The sequence below is a fragment of the Podarcis cretensis genome (assembly GCF_951804945.1).
Source record: "Podarcis cretensis genome assembly, chromosome: 4".
NCBI lineage: Eukaryota > Metazoa > Chordata > Lepidosauria > Squamata > Lacertidae > Podarcis > Podarcis cretensis.
In genome coordinates this window covers 18,661,281-18,671,761 of record NC_137173.1, presented here as the reverse complement: position 1 = coordinate 18,671,761, position 10,481 = coordinate 18,661,281, and positions in this window count along the sequence as shown.

The following is a 10,481-nucleotide window of genomic DNA, read 5'->3' as shown; positions in this document are numbered from 1 at the left end:
TTAGATAATAATAATAATAATAATAATAATAATAATAATAATAATAATAATAATGTTGTATTATTTATACCCCGCCCATCTGGCTGGGCTTCCCCAGCCACTCTGGGCGGCTTCCAAAAAAATATTAAAATACTGTAATACATCAAACATTAAAAGCTTCCCTAAACAGGGCTGCCTTCAGATGTCTTCTAAAAGTCTGGTAGTTGTTGTTCTCTTTGACATCTGGTGGGAGGGCGCCACTACCGAGAAGGCCCTCTGCCTGGTTCCCTGTAACTTGGCTTCTCGCAGTGAGGGAACCGCCAGAAGGCCCTCGGTGCTGGACCTCAGTGTCCGGGTAGAACGATGGGGATGGAGACGCTCCTTGCACCAACACTTTGAATTGTTCTCAGAAACGTACTGGGAGCCAATGTAGGTCTTTCAAGAGCAGTGTTATGTGGTCTCGGTGGCTGCTCCCAGTCACCAGTCTAGTTGCCGCGTTCTGGATTAGTTGTAGTTTCCAGGTCACCTTCAAATGTAGCCCCACGCATTGCAGTAGTCCAAGCGGGAGATAACCAGAGCAAAACAAAGGAGATAAAGCAAAACAAGGCAAGTTATTTATTAATAAAAACTCGGAGGAACAGGGGGGACTTGGCTTGCCACCTAAAATGGAGAGCCTGTGGCCCTCCAGGTGTTGATGGACTACACTGCTCATCATCCCTGACCATTGGCCATGCTAGCTGAGGGCTGATGGGAGCCTTGTCATTTAAATTCTACTCAATATTGATCCAGAGTGGAACTCCAATGTATAGTTAGCAGAGTAAAAACTTAAACACGTTGCAAGATTCCCCCCCCCCCACAATAGACCAGAGGCAATTATATTTCATCCATCAGAGCTTTACTGCTACTGAAGGCAAATGAGCATAATGGTCACAAATCCAATACATTCCAGGTTGGCACTGTCCAGAAGAAATCCAGTTGCAGCAGACTTGACTTAAACTTACAATAACTTATAAGACTAAAACCTTAACGCTGAGCATACAGAAACACCACACCAGATGGAAAAGAGATAGAAAGAGAAAGTGAGTGAAACCCAGGCTTCCTTCTGGCATGTATGTCAGCATGACCTTGACTGAAAGAGATAAGAGAACCAGTTTAAACCAGCTGTACTCAGCTTCTCTGAAGGAATAACTCAAACACCATTAACCTTCTGCTTGTTTCTTTCACACAGAGAAGCTTCCAGAACCCTCTTGAATTAAGGAGAATAGGAAAGATCTCTACACATCAGATCAATACTTTCTGTACTAAGAAGTGCAAACTGACAAGCCTAACAATGTCCAGGGGGCCACAGATTCCCCATCCTTGACCTAAAAGATAATAATGGTGATGTCAGAATCCATCTGTGGAGAGGTTTCCAGAACTAAGATGTCACCAAAGAGATGCCTGCTCTGAACAAGAGGTTAGAGTGGATGACCTCACAGGTTCCTCCCAACTCTGAAATGACATTAATCCATTATTCTATGAAAACTCCTAAAAGCATAGTTAAAATGGGAGGGGGTGCTGTATACATGCCTTTCAACTATATTTATAAAAAAATTATGTGTGATTTATATCGCTGAATGTGTACAGTGCTAATAATATATACTATTGTGTCTTAAACCAACAAACTCTTGAAGACTGACAATCTGGACATTATCATTCCGGTCACAACAATTAACAATTTTAAATTAACGTCAAGATCTCTGTACTTAATTTCTTTAGTGCAAGGTAAACCTCTCACCATCAATCTGCTCCAAGCCACTTAACTTATTTTGTCTTATTTATTCATTGCTATATTTGTACACCAGCTTAATCTGGCCCAGTATGGACTGTGCAATTTAATAGGAAAAGGGAAAGTAAATCATACGGAGGAGACCAGCTATTGTAAACAACTGGAATAAAATAAAAAAAGTAGAGAAATAAAAAAAGAATAGCGATGAGCTTAATCCCATGTACTAGTATGCAGCACAGTGATTCAGTATTACAGAGTATAACTCTATAATACATAATGACTCTATACTCATTCTAAGGACGTTCTTATGTTCTCATGTCTCCTACATGCATCCTTGCCACATATAACCTGCCGAATGCAATGAATGGGCATTTTGTCAGCAATGAATAATGGCAATTGGTATGATATATGTCTAAATTTATTTCAGATAGAAGAAGATCTCTTGAGAAATCAAGAGTGGGTGGGAAAATATCCTGCAACCAAGGCCCTTTAGGCAATGCTGAGATCACATCCCCCCCAAACATGATTTTGATACACTAAATTTGGAATCAATCCTACCAGACAAAATTAGCATACAAACCCCTAATTATGTCCCCTCGGTCTCTATCACTGGGAAAAAGTAGAGTTGCTGGCTATCTACCAACTGCCCGGAGGTACATTACCATCAATAGAGTAGTTACCCTTTCTCTTTCTTCCTTCTGCAAAGACAGGCATTGGAAGACACCATCAAAGCATTTCAGTCCTTAATAGGCCTACAATCCATTCAATTATTCACGCTTTTAAGAGGCACTTGATTTAGAATGTTGTCGAGCAGATTTAATATTGCAACACTTTCTCTTACTTGAGGATCTTGTTTCTTGAAAACACTGGCCCACATTTCGAGAGAGGAGCTATCTCTAGATTTTAAGAGAACTATATAAGTTAAGGGGAATATAAGTTGAGTGGTAAATGTGCATAATAACTTGTTGTGAACATTCAGCAGGTCTCATGGGGGAATGGGCACAGAATCCTTCCACAATGAGGGGATTTTGTACATTTTGTGGTCAATACAGTGGTACCTCAGGTTACAGACGCTTCAGGTTACAGACTCTGTTAAGAACTTTGCTTCAGGATGAGAACAGAAATCGTGTTCCGGCGGCCCGGCAACAGCGGGAGGCCCCATTAGCTAAAGTCGTACCTCAGGTCAAGAACAGTTTCAGGTTAAGAACAGACCTCCAGAACGAATCAAGTTCTCAACTAGAGGTACCACTGTATGCATAATCACCAGCAGGACATGAGAAATGTGCATAAATCAACTGAATTTACATCCTCTGGTCATTATGCATAATCTCCAACCAGGTTTGGGGGAATGTGTTTACCCTGCATTTCGTACATTGTACACAAGGGAGTTTTCAGCTGGTCAGATATTTCCTCCTCTGTATTTCACATGCTGCTATTAAGCTTTTTCCTAAGCAATGGGAAGGGGAAGGCTCCATTTGCAGAATTGTGGGAGGGGAAGGGGGTTCCATTCCCCTATCTGCAAGTCCCCTTTGTGCTGCTCAGCTGACTGGAGAACAGCTGAGAATGGGGTAAATGTTTCAAGATGATATCAGATGATGGTGGTCATGACTTCCAGAGAATATACAAAATTCAGCCCAGATAGGCACATTCCTCAAAGCCTGTTGGGGATTGTGCATAATGGCCAGAGAATGTACAAAGTATAAGGTAGCTCCCTATGTTTCTATGTCTACCCAACTCTAGAAATCGAGGTGCTGGTTAGTGTTTCTCCACCAGTATTCTTAAAAGCTCCTCAGTTTAAATGGTTTGGGACTGGGTACTAAAATAACCCTGAAACTATTAGAACTTTGGGGGACACTAACATATTCACATTGTATCTCATTAAGGTGCACAAGCTTAAACACTCAGTTTCAAACTGCATCTATCAATTAGTGGGGAGGGAGAGGCACCATAAATTGGGGAGCCTGTGGCCCTCCAGATGTTGTCCCATTCACATTTCCATCAGCCTAGAGATGCAGGAGAAAATAAGTCTCCTTCCCATTTTGATGAGAAATTATCTAATTTGCACTTCTCAAACCAATATGCAAACCAAAACCGTAATTACCCTGTGAAATCCACATTTCTCTGAATTTTGCAGTGCATCTCACCAACGAAATAATGTGTCTGCAAATGCATATATCAAGGGAAAGTGAGCATTAAAATGCAAATACGTGTGGAAATAACATGGAGAAATCCATCACATCAAGAATAACGTCCTTCAAGAATGTGTATGGTGCTCAAAACTACATACACCACGGTGTATACCAAGAACAATTCATGCTGAAGTGCTGTTGAATTTCCATGAGCATTTTTTCCCTACTTCAATTGCAAGCTGATGTGGAAATGTAGAGAACTCAATTTATGGCTGGAAAAATGAGAAACCAAAATTGACAGATCCACCTATCCTTACTTGAGCTCCAGCCAGTGTGGCCAGTGGCCAGGGATGATGGTGGTTGTGATCCAACAACTTCTGCAGGACTGGAGGTTTCCCATCCCTAACATAAGGGGATGGGAAGCAGTATAGGCCAGCAAACTTGTGAGACCCAGTTCCAAGTAAGCCAGACAGTACTAAAAGGTTATTTCAAAGAGTAGACAGGTGATCTCCCAACATCTGCTAAGCAAAGGCAAGCAGCTGCTCTGCATCTGGGCAAAAGAAGTGCAGTGCATAGGAAGAAAATGTGGCATTGTGCTGCAATTATCCTTTCTGAATGCACAATCTTTTAAAGAGAATATCTGGCTGTCTCAGAGCAGGTGGAACTTTTAAGCACACACACATACACAGAGAAAATGGAGGTTCTGTGCTTGGTTTCTTAACATAATGTTGTCAGCATTAACAGCAAAGTTGGATACTTATTTAATATCTTGCTGTTGCAGAGATGTTGCTTTTCTGCAGGTTTGCTGAATATTATCGGTGATGCGGAGAGGATTATCTGATTAAGAACTAGCACTGTGCAGTCCTATGCATATCTACTCAGAAGAAAGTCTCAGTGAAACTTACCTTCCTGCCATGTGCAACAGGAACAACAGGAGCACTGTGCAGGCTAGGAGCAGGGATGGGGGGGGGAGGATTTGGTTCGCCTCCTTGATTTGCATTTCCTGAAACAATACATGGACCAAAAGCCAGCGCTCCTTCAAAAATTCCCACTTCAGCGAATTTTGTAGTGCAGTTCTCCAAACAAAGAACGCGTGCAAAAATGTGTGCATCGGAGAAAGTGCGCATAGACTGGTGAAAATAACATGAAAATGCATCATATTTGAGGAAATTGCTTGCTCAATGGGTGTGCTAGGCAAATTCACATACTAAATTGCGTATGTGAGGGGGAAATGGGGGTGAATTTCCAGAAGGACTCTTTCTGAGGAAAACATCTCACACTGAAAAACTAAGAGAAACCAAAATTGAACAGATTGATCCATCCCTAGTTTGTATCAGGAGTCTGTGCTTTGGATCATAAGAAGCTGTGTTACATCAAGTTGGACCAATTGTCTATGAAGCCCAGGATCATCTCTGCTGGCTGGCAGCAGCTCTCCTGAGTTTCAGACACGGACCTTTTCTAGCTCTACCCAGAGATGACAAAATTTGAATAGAAGAACTTCTGCATGCACAGCATTTATTCTGTTATTATTCCATGGGTGCTCCCCTCGCAAGTTGTTTCCCGGTTCCATGGTTGTTTTCCCAATAGAACCCTCCTTTTTGGAGCCTGTTAATGTCTGTTGGGTCAGGACATCAGAAGATTCTGCAGCAGGGAGGAGGAATCCAACATCAGATATCCCTCTGCAATATCAGAAATGGGATGCCATTCCAGGGACCGCAGGCTTGCACCCTAAAGTTATAGTGTACATATTATATGTTTGTTCATTGCGGGGGGGGGGGATCATAACATCATAACAAGCATTGCACAGAGTAGTAGAGTTGGATTTAAAAAAATGAATCGTGATGGGAACTAACAAATATAACACAAAGTCAACTTTCTAGAACTTTATGGAAGGAAGTTTATGGTTTAAATACACACCTTTAATTGCAAGACTTTTCCCACCCTTTGAAATATTGTACTGCCATTTTGAAAGATGCCTGTGAGGGGTCTCTCAGCAAGCTAGACAGGAGGTGAAGTCTGCAAGCGAGTGCTCTCCCTTAAAAATGATAGCTTTGTGCTGACTACCTATAGCTTTCTGACCCTGTTTCCACAGAACTCATAGGCTCACGCTCGCTATAAGCAATCCTCTTCTGAATAATGCAGTGTGTTCTACTTAAACAATATCACTTTGGTAAAGAAGCTGCTGGCATGTTTAATTATACCTCTGAAGTTCTGCCCTTAGTCTTGTTATAGACTGCAACGTTTTTATGTGGCATGTTCGAGCTAATTAGATGGTGTTATAGGAAGCCTGCGCAGGTAGCATTGTTGAAAGTTTCAAAAAAGATGTGAGTTAACTTTTACTTAAAATAAAAAGCTTCCTAGCAGGCTCAGAATCTTCCTGTCTAGTGTCACCGACTAGCTTGTGGCATTGCCAGAGTCTTTGACATGGCGTACTTGAGGTCTTCCCAGCTAGCAAGCCAAAAAGAGCCTGCCAGAGATAGGGTAGAAGTTGGTTTTCAACTGGCGACCCCCTAAATGGCAACCAATTGGAAGGTCTCCCTTGCTATGACCAGCAGCAGTAAAGTAGTAGTGTCCTTAGAAGTGAAGGAGCCGCAATAGACATACCCTCAAGGAGAGCCCAACAAAGCAGGGAATTGCATTGACAGCTGAGTGTGATAGAATAGTGAGGTGCCAAAGGATGGTTAGCATGTCATATCAGTCTGAGTGCAATTATGCGCAATTATGTGCCTGGGAGTAGGTCCAAGAACCCCAGTGGTGCTTGCTTCTGACTGCATAGTTAAGCTTTAACAAAAATGTTTAAAAAGGTGGGGCTGTGGTCTAAACCAATGAGCCTAGGGCTTGCCGATCAGAAGGTCAGCGGTTCGAATCCCCGCAATGGGGTGAGCTCCCGTTGTTCGGTCCCTGCTCCTGCCAACCTAGCAGCTCGAAAGCACGTCAAGTGCAAGTAGATAAATAGGGAGGGAGGGAAGGTAAACGGCGTTTCTGTGCGTTGCTCTGGTTTCTCCAGAAGCGGCTTAGTCATGCTGGCCACATGACCTGGAAAAACTGTCTGCAGACAAACATTGGCTCCCTCGGACAGTAAAGTGAGATGAGGGCCGCAACCCCAGAGTCATCTGCAACTAAACTGTTGGGGTCCTTTACCTTTTTTTTTTATAACCATGCTGTCTATGCTCTGCTTCTGCAGTTGAAGGCAGTAATGCTCCTGAAAACTAGTTTCTGGAAACTGCAGGATCATTATCATCATCATTTTATTTGTATGTCACCTTTCCGAGGCGGCTTACAATGTGACAAGACTTACATAATTAAAAACATTACCAAAGTAGTCACAAACAATAAATAAAGCATCACAAAAATTGCACAACCATAATCAAACAAGTCTAACCTAAATCAATATAAGGATCTAAACATAAAGATACAAAAGATTGATATAAGCAACAGCAAATGCCCCAACCCAAGGGTCTATCCTGTAGCCTCATCTTTTGTAGCTGGAGTCAGTCAGGGACCTCTCCTCTCAGGCCAGGTGAAGAAAGTGTTGAATGGTTTCTTTAAATGTAAAGGTTCATCATTGTTCCACCTAATGTGTATGTCTTTAAGGGGCCAGAGCAAGATAACGAGACCCAGCTTTACAGCTGTGAAACACAGCAGGTGCTGCTGAGTTGCATTGATTAAGGTGTGTCAGCATTTGCATGTAGTATATAAGGAGCAGCACCTAGCTCTCCCATTACCCTGGGGGTTGGGTTGGTGGTTGGGTCTGGTTTGTTGTTAATGTATTTAGTGTATAAGGAGTTTTTGTTTTTTCGTAATTAAAACCTTAAGTTATTTTTGAGTCCCTTTCTTTTTAATGCATGATCTCCCCAGCAAGCTCTCTGCAGCGCTACCATACTGCAAATAGCCAACATCTTCGGTTATGGGCCCAGCTGCTGAGTGGATGACTGCATATTTTTGGACTCTGAGAAAGGTTTGAAAACTCCTTCTCCTGTTAGCGTAGTTCTGTGGGTCTGGAAGAGTTCCAGAATGGTTGACAGGGTTCCTGAAGCTGAGAAGGCTCTGGTCTTTCCACAGCTAACAGATGAGAACTATAGTGTATGGTCTTTTCGGGTGGCGGCGCTTTTGACCTCTAGAGAAGTATGGACCTATGTAACTGATGACCCTCCTGACCCTGTAACAAATGCTTGGTCGAAAGGAGATGCAAACGCCAGGACGATAATTAATTTGGCAGTCAGCGACCAGCAAGTAGTCTATATAAGGAATAAGAAAACTGCCAAAGAAATGTGGGACAGTCTTGCAGCAGTGCATGTTAAGAAAGGAGTCAGCGTCTGCATTGACGTTTTTCTTTTTTTTAAAAAAATTAATTTTTATTGGTTTTCCAACACAAATAAAAACAAACAACACATTCACATACACAAACAAAAACATATACAACATGTATAATTTCATAATCCTGTTTTCATACCCCTTATTTCTCCGACTTCCCCATACCTCCCTTTTACTGCATCCTTAATTTTTAACATTTTTTTTAGCAATTCTCCAATAATTAATTATTTAATTCACTTTCATTACATTCCTTTTTCTTTAACTTATTAGTTACAGCTGCAATTCTCTATTTCTTATTCCCTGACATCTAGCACTCCTCAATTTTGCAATAATTTTTAAGATATATCTTGAATTTCTTCCAATCTTCTTCCGCTGTCTCTTTCCCCTGGTCACGAATTCTGCCGGTCATCTCTGCCAGTCCCATATATTCAATCACCTTCGTCTGCCATTCTTCCAGAGTAGGTAGTTCTTGTGTCTTCCAATACTTTGCGAGAAGAATTCTTGCTGCTGTAGTAGCATACATAAAAAACGTCCTATCCTTCCTTGGCACCAATTGGCCAACCATACCCAGAAGAAAAGCCTCAGGTTTCTTAGGAAAAGTCCACTTTAGGACTTTCTTAATTTCATTATAGATCATTTCCCAAAAGGCTTTAGTCCTCGGGCAGGTCCACCAAAGGTGGTAAAAAGTACCTTCAGTCTCATTACACTTCCAGCAATTATTATTGGGCAAATGATAAATTTTTGCGAGCTTGACTGGGGTCATGTACCACCTATAAATCATTTTCATTAAGTTTTCTTTTAAGGCATTACATGCCGTAAATTTAACACCGGTGGTCCATAACTGCTCCCAGTCTGCAAACATAATATCATGACCAATGTCTTGTGCCCATTTAATCATAGCTGATTTCACCGTTTCATCCTGTGTATTCCATTTTAGCAGCAAATTATACATTCTTGACAAATTCTTAGTATTGGGTTCTAACAATTCTGTTTCTAGTTTAGACCTCTCCTTCTGGAAGCCTATTTTCCTGTCCTGTTTAAATGCCTCATATATCTGATGATAGTGTAACCAGTCTCGTACTTTAGGCTTTAGTTTCTCATAACTCTGTAATTTAACTTTTTCACCATCTTGTTCTAAAATTTCACAATATTTTGGCCAATTAGGCTCCATATTAAGTTTTTTCACCTCTTTGGCTTCCATTGGTGACAACCACCTGGGAGTTTTACTTTCTAACAAATCTTTATACCGCATCCAAACATTATATAGTGCTTTTCTAACAATATGGTTTTTAAAACCCTTATGTACTTTTACCTTGTCATACCATATGTATGCATGCCAACCAAATCTATTATCGAACCCTTCCAAATCCAAAATGTCTGTGTTCTCAAGAAGCAGCCATTGTTTCAACCAGCAAAAAGCTGCCGATTCATAATAAAGTCTTAAGTCCGGCAGGGCAAACCCCCCTCTTTCTTTTGCGTCAGTTAAAATCTTAAATTTTATTCTGGGCTTTTTGCCCTGCCAGACAAATTTAGATATATCTTTCTGCCACTTCTTGAAACACTCCATCTTGTCCAATATCTGCAATGTTTGAAATAAAAACAGCATTCTGGGCAGCACATTCATCTTGATAACAGCAATTCGGCCTAACAAGGAAAGTCTCAACCTTGATCATATTTCTAGATCTTTCTTTACCTCTGTCCAACATTTATCATAATTATCCTTAAATAAGTTCACATTTTTAGATGTTAAGTTTACCCCCAGGTATTTCACTTTTTTTGTTATCTCTAGGCCTGTTTCACTCTGAAACTTCTCTTTTTCAGCCATTGTAAGATTTTTCTCCAACACTTTCGTCTTTTGTTTATTCAATTTAAATCCTGCCACTTGACCAAATATCTCAATTAATTCTAGTACTCTTTTGGTACAAGTATCTGGCTGTTGCAAAGTTAATAGCAGGTCATCTGCAAATGCCCTTGCATTGACGTTTTTCAAGCAGCTGTACCAGACGAAGTTGCAGCCTGGTGGTGATTTGGCAGCACACTTGAGACGTCTGGAGGCAATACGTGGCGAATTAATTCGAAGGGACATGGACATACCTGATATTCAGTATGTTTTTATCATTCTTTGTTCCCTTAATGAGGACTTTGATGGTATAGCTAGCCAGATATCTGCCGTCCCACCAGCACAATTAACTGTGGAAGGGGTGACGGCAAGATTAATGGGCGAGTTGGATAGAAGGGAGGCTTGTGCCATAAGCACTCCTATTTCCAGAAGTAATGAGGAACGCCATATG